The sequence below is a fragment of the Heterocephalus glaber genome, unplaced genomic scaffold (assembly GCF_053883595.1).
Source record: "Heterocephalus glaber isolate CG9 unplaced genomic scaffold, H.glaber_assembly_v1.0 deba00001732, whole genome shotgun sequence".
NCBI classification, from domain to species: Eukaryota; Metazoa; Chordata; class Mammalia; order Rodentia; family Bathyergidae; genus Heterocephalus; species Heterocephalus glaber.
The window spans coordinates 2,622,988-2,635,737 of record NW_028258443.1 but is presented as its reverse complement, the minus strand read 5'-3'; positions in this window follow the sequence as shown (position 1 = coordinate 2,635,737).

The window sequence follows — 12,750 nt, the reverse complement described above, 5'->3', positions numbered from 1 at the left end:
AATGTTAGTTTTCCCCGTGCTTTCTAATCCAGGTCAACTCATGCAATTTATAATTTAATGATGTAACTATTTCTAAGCATATTCAATGCAGATACAGTCCTTATAATTCATAGCATTGTGAGGAAAATATACTCTGAGTTGCTACCATTTAATCTAAAGTTCTATACAGATCTTAGTGTATTTTTATGGTAATAACATAATGAATCAGAGAATTATTCAGAATGAATATATCCCTGGTCACTGACCGCAGGAAGATTGGCTAGTATACCATGCTCATTATTTGTGCAATTTCTCCTTATTGCTATATTTGCAAGCAAATGACTTGATTTTTCCATCAATTTAAATGAATTCTCTATTACAAAGAACTAAATGTAAATTTGTAAAAGAAAATTCATGTTTTTTTTTATTAAAAGGAGCCCTAAAAAACACAAGGAGAAAACTGCTGGTAGGTTAATCCCATTTTTACGTTCTCATTGGAATTTCAGCAAGTTTTTGGCAAAGTAGGCATATTTCGTCTTGTCACACGTCTGGGTCTGAGGGTCCTTGAGGCAGAAAATAAGAAACTTATCCCACCCTGGCAGAATAAGTTTGAAAATTTATTGACTGCAGTCTTGAAAAGAGAAATTTCAGGATGCATCAGTCAGTAACAGAAAAGAGAATTTATCAGATTTTAGAATGCGCTCATAAGTGCAGTGGAAGCACTCAGAGAAATGAGATACATTATGAGCCAGAGTTGAGTACACTGAAGAGGGTGTCTTCAAGATAGGTAACCTAAGATGTGTATTATTACTGCCTGTTAGGTTACAATGCAAGCCAGCTAATGTATTTGACATTGAGACATGGTGCTGACCAATATTTCTGTTTCCTGAGGATGAAGGAAACTCAATCTGCAGGTGAAAACAATAGGTTAAGAGCCTGGATTCAGGTTTATTGTAAAAGGACCCTTAGAAATTTTTTTTTAAATGAGTTTTCTGGAAGAGCAAAAGGCTTCAGTAACTTTTGTATTTGAAGATGCAGTTTTTCTTAAAAGTACAGTTGTAAAAATCACAGTTTCTTGTCTCCTTTTGAGACCAGGAGACAAATAATAGACAGGATAGGGATCTGAGTAAACCAAGTTTAAGCCCTGGGAAAATTGGAACACAAGGGAAAAAGGCTCACTGAAGTTCACCCTGGGATGCAAGAGGGTAGAGAAAATCTGTTCTTCTAAAGTAAGAGGCCTAGATAAAAATTGCAACCCCATTGTTTCAAAGGTAAAGGGCCTGGACAAACTGAGTTATGCCCCAGAAAGTCTGTTCTAATTAGAAGCCTAGCTAAAAACTGGCAATAGCATTGTTTCACATTTACACACCAATAAAAATAGCCCAACAAAGTGCATATGAACTCCTGAATTTGGGCACCATCTCAGCATCTTCTCTTGGAGTCCCTCTCAGTTAGTGAGAAATTTTCTTTGTTCTTTCTAGTAAACTATACCCTGTTCATTCCCCACTGCTTTGTCTGTGTATTTCATACTATGTTGTCTTCAATATCCCAGCGGGAAGAGAGAATTTGTCACACTTTCTACCTAGGTTTTATTTCTTCTTCCCTATCTTAATCTCATCTATATGTGTCTTTTTCTGTAGTGATGAATGGCAGAAATGAAAGTCATGGGCTAAGACAAGAATTTAGTTGTGTGAAGTTGGTGAGAGTTGGGAAAGAGAAGAAAATGAAAGTAAGGAACAAAATGAATGGAACTTGAGTGGGGAACACAAGGAAGGGATTTTGGAAAATTCTGCAGCTGCACGAGTATAGAATACTAGAGTGTAAGTTATATATGCACAAAAAAAGAATACATGAAACTCATTCTTCCTAGCTTACTTCTTCTCCTCCTTCCCTTATCTCCTAGCCTTCAAACACAAACATTTCAGATTAAATCTGACCCTTCAATTCTTGTTGTCATTTAATTTAAAGCACAGATCAATTTTTTACTGACAGTAAAATGACTATATTGCATCATTTTTATATAAAGAGCAATTTTCGTGCTTTGCCAGAATAAAAGCATTTGGAAATTCTGACATTTTCTTTGTTGTGTGTTCCCATTATTGTGTAAACATTTTGAATTGCTTCAACTAGCATTTATCTGTGAATATAAATGTAAATATAAATTGCATGAATACCATAAAAATATTTTCCAATTAAAAACAAAAACAAAATCTTACCAGAAATTAGTTTAACTGTCTCTAGAAAAGGAAATTTCTAAACAAATTAATATTTTAAAGAGGAAAGAGGATTACAGGAGGAATGCCTAAATCATGGATTTTCTCTCTCTTTCTCTCTCTCTAGACAGGCTCTCACTATGCAGTTCAGGCTGGCCTTGAACTCACAGAGATCCTCCTGCTTCAGCCTCCTGAGTGCTGGGATTACAGGCTTGCCCCACCAAGCCTGGCTTTAAACTCTTTTAAAACCCCTTTAGCAACCTTGATTTGCTGCTAATTGAGTGCTCCAGGCACTCTAGATCTTCAAGAGATTTCAGATATGGCCTCAGGCCTGATGGCTCACACCTGTAGTCCCAACTATTCAAGAGGCTGAGGAAGGAGGATTGAGGCACAAACTCAAGTTTTAGGCCAGCCTAAGCATTTTAACAGGACCCTGTCTCAAAATTTTAAAAGGCTAGGTATGTAGATCAGGGATATAGCTAGTGACATGGCACTTGCCTAGCATTCACAGGCCCTGGGTTCCATCTTCAGGACTGAAAAAAATAAAAATTGGAAATCTAAAATATGACCTAGTCTCTTAAAACATATATAAATATATACATATTTATTGGATACAGTGTAACATTTCAATACTTATATGCAATGTATCATAATTAGATTAGGATAATTAGCATATCTATCACCTCAGCTACTTCAGGTATAATCTATTCAAATCCCCTCATGTTATAGATGAGAAAATTAGGAGCACTTCTATTTACAGACCTGGGACCAAGCAATACCTGTATAGTCATTCAGTCCATTTGGGCATTTCCAAGTGTTCCTTACTATCCATTTATAGTGTAACCATAATCCTATTTTTATTAAAGTAAAGTCACCAATTGCCATCAATTGGTTACCCTTTTATAAAAATTCAGCTTGTTACACTGCTTGAAAATAATCTTAGCTGCATTTCTTTTCAGAATTATATCTTTACAGAATTATAGTCTGATAAAAATAACTCCCAACCTGTTAGATGTCAGATGTGCTGAGATTCTGGTCTCACAACATTGAGGACTGAAGTCACAAACCAAAGGAGGAGATTAGGAGTGATTTATTGGAAATAATAATAATAATAACTCTTGGATTTCCAGAAGGGGTATTAAGTGAATAGCCATTGAAGCTCTTTGTCAGGAGTATTTTAAACAGCAAAATTATAATGTAGGTACAACATGGGTCAAACTACAATCAACCTATAGGATTAAAAGTATAGTTGCTTAGCTAATATGGATCCAATAGGGAAGTGAGGCACATAGGAAGGATATAAGGTGAACATCATTCATCATTAACTGTAGCTTATCTATAAATTCTAATCATAGAAAGAACAAAAGCATTCCTAGAAAAGGATGGGAATATGGGTCCAGAGGTTCTGGTCATAGACTTATTATGTCTGGTCCTATCTGGACTCAATGGACCAGGTGGTGTTAACTATATTATAATTTTAAGCTACTGTTTGTCTCTAGGTAGGTGTGCAGGCCTGCCTATTATATCTCCATCTTGAGGCCTGGCTGTTTTCAGATTTGCCTCTAGCCACAATCTTGGTGTGTCTCATCTTCTGCATGACTCCCTAGAAGGCTCTATTCCTCACTGATTGCCTATCACTTTCTATCTAACTTAGCTGTCTATAATAATTTAATTTTTACTTTTCAGTAAATCAGAAGTGCCTTCCTATCAGACAGCAATTGCTGAAGTCTTATCTGTCATTGCATCTTAAAGTTATGTTATTTCTCAAAGCTGGAATTTAGTAAATGATGTAAAGTTTTTTTTACATTTGCAGTCTTCGTATCTTCATCATTTCAACCCAGTTAATGAATCAGTGTCCTTACCATGGACATAAAAGGAAAAGAAGTATAGTTAAGGAAAACAATTTTTAGAAGAGTGCCCTTGAAGATCTTTGTACATTATGAAATAATTTCTACCTATTATCTGATTAAGGACCATTATACTTCTTTTGAATTAGTCATCCTCCAGAGCACGTTCATTCTTGTGCAATTTAAAATGTCAGAATATATAAATACATGCAGAAAGTAAGTTTAGTTTTTAAAATGGAAAATTTGAATTGTTGCTGAAGGTTTTTCTTTTTCTTTTTTTCTTTCTTTCTTAGCATACACTTATGTGTATTCTAGTCAACATATTTGCAGTTCATGGCAACCATCATTCCAGTGGCTCCTGGAAAACACATGTCATGTCCTTATGACTATTTTTCTCTATGGGACATGCACTATGCCCTGTTCTTCTCTTTATCCTGTCAAAGCAAAGCTTGTATATGTTTAGCACTTTAGAGACCTGTTAGATGATTATCTAACAGATCTGTTGGTTATTCCTTTGTGTACACTATATCTCATCTAGTCTATGAAACACAAATTTTTTATTTTTTCTACATTCTAATGTCTCTAAAAGAGGGGTACATCTTCAAAGTCCAAAACGTCTTACCAGTAACCAGGGTGATTTAGTTGTCCTTGTCTGAATGGTGAAATTTGATGGTAGGTATACCTATGGTCATCACAGTAATGTATTGTATACTTTCTATATGCATTGAGCTTAAAATATTTCCAGAATGACTGTAATATATTCCTTTGCTTTTGTTTTTGTTTTTGATATTTTTCCATTAAGTTTATTTTTGCATTTTAGGTATAAAATACAGTTAAATTCATCTTTGGGATCTTGTACCTTTACATGAGCACCTTGGTTCTTATTTTTTGCCTGTTCCCCAGCCTTCCCTTCACCCGCTCCAACCTTCCCTATTTGTAAAGACTTTGTTTCCATTTTTTTCCTTTTCTCATATTATTTTCTTTTCCCTTCTTTCCTTTCCCCTACCCCTCCAACTTCCCTATTCCTTTAGATGTTTTCTTCCTATTACACAATATCAATTATACATTTTAAAAATTACAATATCAAGATCTAGGAGACATTACCACAGATTTTATAGAATTTAAAAGGATATAGAAAGCATATTACAAAATCTTTTTTGAAATAAATTGGACCACTTCTAAGAAGTACCTTGGAAGACAAATTAATGAAACTGACTCTGGAGGGAATATAAAATTTGAATAGCATCTATTAAAGAAAGTATATTCCTAGCTTAAAAACCTACCCATATGACAACAACAGGCTCATATACATTTTAACTGATAAATTATATCAAACAATTAAAGCAGAAAGAAAAAGCCATATGATCTTGCCAGTAGTTGGAGAAAAAGTATTGAACTAAATTCTACAGCTGTTCATGGTAAAAGCTATCAGGAAACTAGAAGTAGAACAGAACCTTCTAAACAGATCAAAGACATGTACTCCATAATTCCAGGAAAAATGCCTTATACGAACGGAGAAGATACAATGCTTTCTCCCTAAGGTGGAGAACAAGGGCAGATATGCCTACTCTTCATCTGTCCACTAAAATTTGAAACATAGGTCCAAACCAAAATAGTCTGGCAATAAAATGACACAATTAGGATAGGATTGGCAAGGTAGAAGTAAAATGTTTATATGTAGATGAAATGATCATCTACAGAAAAAATACTAAGAAATCTCTAGGAGCCCCCAGAACTTGTATTTGAATTTAGCAGGATTAGAAAACACAAGATATATAATTCAGATCTATATGTACTTGCTATAAATGAAGATTTGGATATTGAAATTTAAAAGTTATGTAACAGTACAAAGGACCTAGAAAAGTAAAAAGAAAAAGAAAACAGTGTTGGAAGACATTTAGTACCTAATTTTAAGACTTCCTCTAAAGCTACAGTAATCAAAGCAGTGTTGGTGTAAGGAAAGACATATAGATTGTTGGAATAAGACAGAGAATCTAGAAATAGAACCACACATATATGGTCCACTGAGTTTTGAAAGATTATTTAACATTAACATTTTATAGAACATAAACTCAATTCAAGAGCAGAGGGAAAGATAGTGTTTTCAGCAAATGCCACTAGAATACCTGGTATCTGTATATAAAAAATTAACCTCAACCCTTTATTTCCATACATAAAAATAACTTGAAAGGATCTATGAACCTAGATATGAAAGACTAAAACTATAAAACTTTAAGAAGAAATTATAAGGGAAAATGTTTATGAATTTAAGGTAGGCAAGAATTTTCCTAGGATGTAAAAAACATGATGTATAAAAGAAAAAATTGATAAATGAGATTCCATCAAAATTTAGAACTTTAAATGACATCATTAAGAAAATGAAAAGTAGTCCTTAAACAGACCATATTTATAAAAAAAATAAAAAAGTGACCATATTTATAATGCATATAACCTATGACCAGAATATATAAAGAACTCTTATAGCTCATTAATAGACAACCTAATTAAAAAGTAGACACAAGAAAATGATAAATAGCCAGTACAGTACAAGGAAAGGTGTGCAACACTAGAATCAGAAAAATACTAATCAGTACAATAACAAGATTTAATTATACACTCATTAGGGAGATGAAATTCATGACTTTTTCTTTTTGTTGGATTCTCGCCCTTTACATTTAATTTCTTGTCACGCCTGATGGATTCATTCTGCTGGGCTTCCTGGGGTTGTGATCTTCATTGTCTGTTCCTAGGATATTATCTAAAATTTTTTGGAGTGCTAGTTTGGTATTCATGAAGTTCCTAAGGTGCTCTTTGCCATGAAAGTATCTTATTTCTCCATCAATTCTGAAAGATAGTTTTGCAGGGTACATCAATCTGGGTTGGAGGCTCTTGTCCTTTAGGGCTTAGAATACATCACTCCAAGTTCTTCTTGCCTTGAGGGTTTGTGTTGAGAAGTCTGCTGTGATTCTGATGGGCTTTCCTTTGTATATGATTTGTTTCTTTTCTCTAACTGCTTGTAGAACTTTGTTCTTCTGTTATGTTTCTGGAATCTTAACAATTACACGCCTATGTGTAGATTTTTTTTTTTTTTTTTGACCAAGGCTATTTAGAGTCTTATATGCCTCACTTATCTGTATGTCAAGTTCTTTTCCCCTGCTTGGGAAGTTTTCTGACATTATTTCTGTGAATAGTTTTTTTTATGTCATCTGCACTCTCTCTTGCTTCTCCGTTGACTCCAATCAATCTTATGTTATTCTTCTTTGCATTGTCTAGCAGCTGCTGGATTGATTTCTTGTGGTCCCTTACAATTTTGAAGCAATTTTTCTTTTCCTGGTCACTAATTGTAATCTTATCTTCTATATCTGAAATTCTGTCCTCACATTGGCTCATTCTGCTGCGTAGACTTTCAGTGGAGTTTTTTAATCTCCTGGAAATTTGTTTGTATCTGTTTTATGGATTCTACTTGTTTCCTATGTTGGGATTCCGGTCATGTTCCTCAGATCCTCTATTTTTTTTATCTGTGTCCTCTCTAGATTTATTAATCATGTCTTGCACTATGAGCAAAATCTTTGCTGTTATCAGAGAAATTATTTCTGATTTCATTTTTTCCAGATCCTCTTTTGTTGCCAGTTCAAGGAGTCCAGGTGGTTGAGTATCAGAGTGTTCCATCTCATTTCCCACTGGGGTTGTTGTAGGTGATCTGGTAGTCTGGTTATGAGACTTGTTTACATGTCTTCTCATTTTGAAGGGGGGTGGGGGGGGTGTTGTTCCCGCCCACTCAGCTCACTTCCTCTGGGCTGGGAGAGGTAGAACCTGTAATATGTTTCTTTATTGAGGTTAAAGTTATCATGTATATAGGAAAGGGTATAAAAAGAGCAGGGGGTATGAACCTGACATTAGTGATTGGGAGAAGCAGAATAATGCACCTTCCATCTCTAAAGATGTCCATATCCAAAGCCCTATAACCTGTAATTATGTTACTTTGCCTAAAAAAGAGGAATTAAAGTAACAGGGTTCTTAAAAATAAGTGAGAAAGGGCCAGGGATGTAGCTCAGTGGCCTGTACCTGCCTTGCAATCACAAAATCCTGAGTTTGATCCCTGGTACTGGGGTAAAAAATATAGGTGAGAAAGACAGGAGGAGAGTCAAGAGAGGTGAATTTAAAAGATAGAGTCAAAGAGATGGAAGTGTAAAGACATGGGTTATCTTTTCCCATGTTGAATGGAACCACAAGCCATCGAATACCAGCAGCTTCTAGAAGCTGGAAAAAACAAGGCAATAGATTGTCCTGTGGAGCTTTCAAAAGAAATAACAGTTGATCAACAACCTGACTTGAGCCTTTGAGACCCACTTAGGATTCCTAACTTCAAAAACTATGACATAATAAGTTTGTGTTCTTTTTAGCTAGTATTTTTTCAGTAATTTGTTATAGCAGCAAAAGTAAGCTAAAACATTTATATTAGTAATTAGTAGAAAAAGGACCATAACTCCTAATTTTCTTACAAAGAATACATCAAATATTTTATGAAAACTACAAAATAAAGATACCTACATGTTCACAAAACTGCATTATATCCCATTACATTATTAAATTATTATTTACCACATATCTAATAATGCAAGTGAAGGCAGCAGACAGAAGAAATTGCAGAGTCCCTTGGATTCAATAAAAGATATCTCAAAGCAAGAAAAGATTGCTTTGAACAATTCAAGTGAGACACACTGGAGACTGGGGAAATAACTCAATGGTAGGTACAGGGTGCTGTTTAGCAACATGAGAATCTAGGTTCAATTTCTGGCACACACAGACAGAGAGAGAGGCAGGGGGAGACTGAACAGAAAAATCCTAGAACTGTTCACTGTGTGGAAGAGATAGACTCAAGGCTCTTGTGTACAACTAGTGAAGAAATGTAAAGCATACATCCAATGGTAAATGAAAAGCAGCTACTGTTCATGCATTGAAGATCACAGGAAGATGTGCTCAGGGCAAGTCCATACCACCAGAAACAAAGAGTGGTACAAACAGAAAAGTGGTGTGTGGGACAACAGGGAAAAAATAGGCATAGCACAACACACAGATAAATCAGATGTTCAGATTTAAAAGATGTGCACCCTACCCTGTGTGCCTCACTTTTGATATCTTGGTAAGATCGACAGCAATAACTGACAGGGTGCTGAGTCATCTTTAGGGGCTTCTGTTACCAGGTTTTAGGGTGGTGGAATTTCCTTCTGGAGGTGGTTTCTAGGTTCTTTCTGTCCTGTTTGGTCAAGACAAACACAAACAGTAGCAAAGTTTTATTAAAGGTAGGAAAAGAAATAGGCTCTGCAGAGAAAATTTGGGCCAAGTAAAAGTAGGAAAAGAAGTATACCCTACAGTGTGAGGATGGGCCACCATGCAACAGAGAACACAGGAGCCTAAAAGCAGTGATTTTAAAAGTGCCATTAATTTTAAGAAGAACTTTAACTGACTTAAATAATAAGTGTAGTTTGAATTTAGTGAATTTTTGAAGAAACTATACTGATTTCCACAGTAGTTGTATCAGTTTATGGTACCACCAATAATAAAAAATAAGGGTTCAATTTTCCCCATAGCCTCTCTGGCATTTGTTATTGATTTATTTCTTGTTGATAGTCATTCTTTCTAAAGAGATGGAATCTCATTGTTTTACTTGATATTTTTCAAAGGGCCAGGGATGTTGAGCATTTTTTTCGTGTACTTAGCCATTTGCATTTCTTCATCTGAGAAGTCTACTCATTTCAGATGCTCATTTTTGATTGGATCTTTACATTTAGGGGTCTAATTTTTTTGAGTTCTTTATATATTCTAAATATTAGTCCTTTATCTCAGGAGTAGCTGGAAAAGATTTTTTTTTCTATTCTGTAAGTTGTCTCTTCATTTTGTCTTTTGTTTACTTACTATGCAGAAGCTTTTTATTTGATGTGATCCCACTTGTCAATTCTTGATATCATTTTTTTATGAAAATGTGGTTCTGCTCATAAAGTCTTTTCCTACCCATATGTCTTCAAGAGTTTTACCTATTTTGTCTTCCACCAAATTAAGTGCTTTTGTTTTAATATTTAGATCTTTGATCCATTTTTATTTCAGTTCAGTGCATGGTGAGATATAAGAGTCTAGGTTCAATCTTGATTGTGTCAGTAGGTAGGTTTCCCAGCAGCATTTGTTAAAGAGGCTATCTTTTCTCTAGCAAAAGTATTTGACTCCTTTGGCAAAGATAGAATGGATAAATGTGTCTGGAGATTTTTCTGCATCCTCTATATCATTTAATTGATCCACAAGTTTGTTTTTCTGCCTGTACTATCTGTTTTTATCACCATAGCTTTGTAATATAGCTTGTAGTCTGTGATTGTGCTGCCCCTTCCCTTGGCCTTGTTGCCCAGAATTGCTTTTGCTATTCTTGGTCTCTTCTAGTTCCATATGAACTTTAGGATTGCTTTCCCTAGTTCTGTGAAAAAAGCTATCCATATTTTGATTGAGAATGCATTAAATCTTTATAACAGTTTCGACATATGGACATTTTTATTATATTGGTTCTACCCATCCAGGAACAGGGAATACCTTTCTATTTTCTGATGGCCTTTTTGAGCTCCTTTTTCAGAGAACTGTAGTTTTCCTTGTAGATGTCTTTCATTTCCTTGATTAAGTTAATTTCTAAGCATTTCATTTTTCATTTTTTTCTTTCTAAAATATTATTTGGCTAATTTCTCTCAGTGAGTTTTTCATTGGTATATAGGAAGTCTGTTGATTTTTAACTTTTGCCTTTGTATCCTGCTACACTACCAAATTTTGTTATTAATTCCAGGAGTCTTTTAGTGGAATTTTTAGGGTCTTCTATGTAGAAGACCATGTCATCTGAAAATAATGATAATTTGACTTCTTTCTTTCCAATCTATATATCTTTCATTTCTTTCTATTGTTTAATTTCACCAGCTAGTGTTTGGAGAATTATATTGAACAGGAGTGGTGATAGAGGACATATTTATCTTGTTCCTGATTGTACAAGAAAAGCTTTCAGCTTCTGTTTAATATGATGTCAGCCATTGCTTTGTCATAGCAAGCTTCAATCAGATTGAGATAACTACCTTCTATACCTATTTTCTTCAGTTTTTAATGTGAATGGGTGTTAGATTTTATCAAACAGAGGCTGTTTCTGCCTCTGTTGAGATGATCACATGATTTTTATGTTTTCTTCTGTTTATGTGGTATATTATATTTATTGATTTGTTTGTTGAATTGTCTCTTCATCCCTGAAATTAATTCTACTTTGTCATGGTTATCATTTTTGATGATTTGCTGAATTCCATTTGCCAGTATTTTAGTGACAATTTTTGCATCTATGTTCATTATTTGTGATCTGGGTAATGCTTGTGTGATAGTTAACTGATTGTTTCAACTTGAGTAAGAAATTCTCAACTAAATAGGATCAGCATAGTTCTGGGCGTAGATGAAAGGATTTACTGAAGAAAGAAGACAGAAAACAATAAGCTTGCCACCTGAATAGAATAAAAGGGAAATGAAGGAAGGCTCATTTCTTCTTCTTTGGAGGAGCTCCAGTCCTCACCTTCACCTTGGATGTCATCTCCTGGCTTCCAGCACAGACTCTTCAGCCTTCAACACAGACCCTTCAGCCTTTCATTGTAGACCCTTTGACCTCCTGATATGAACTTTTTTGGGAGACTACCATGAGTTCCAGGTCTTTATTGGATTCTTTGGATCTCCAGCACACACAGGCTTTTTTTCTGTGTGTCCACATCTGACTCTGCAGGTGGCCATTTTAAGCCAATTTTGTAAACACTTATATATTTGTATATCTTGCATTGAATCTGTGTCTCTAGTAAGCACTGATTGACACAGATTTCTTCTAGAAATGACTTTGGGAATATTGCTTCTCTCTCAATTTCATTAAAGTGCTTCAGGAAAATTGGCATTATATCATCCCTAAAGTTCTTGTAGAATGTGGCAGTGAGTGTGTTGGGAGGTAGGCTTTTTTTAATTGATAGTTTTATCAAGACTTGACTGATATTGGATTATTCAAGGTTTTTATATCTTTTTGTTTCAACTTTGGTAGTTCGTACATGTCTAAAACGTTATCCCTTTCTTCTGAATTTTCCAGTTTATTAGAATACAAGTTCTCAAAATAATTACCAATGATCTTTTGGATTTCAGCAGAATCCTTTGTAATTATGTCTTTTTCATTCCTAATTGCACTGATTTTTGTCTTTCCTTATTTTGGTAAGGTAGGCTAAAGATTTATTTATTTTTTTATTCTTTTTTAAAAATTAATTTTATTGGTATATTTTAGGTATATAATAGAATGACATTCATCATTGGAAATTTGTACCTTTACATAATCCATCTTGGTTCTTAGTTTCCCCCATTCCCCTGCCCTCCCTTCAACCTCTCCACCCCTCCCTATTTACAAAGACTTTGTTTTCATTTTTTCACTTTCTCATATTAATTCCATTCCCTTCTTTCCTTTCCCCTACCCCATCCACTTCCCCTTCCCCTTTGCACCTTTTCTTCCTATTTCACATTATCCATTATACCTTTTGGTCCTTATTTACACTTTCAGCCTCTCACACCAGAGAAACTATTCAGTATTTATTTTGTTTATTCTTTTAAAGGACCAAATCTTTGATTCACTTACTCTTTGTGGTTTTTTTTTCAATCTCAATTTCATTAATTTCTGTTCC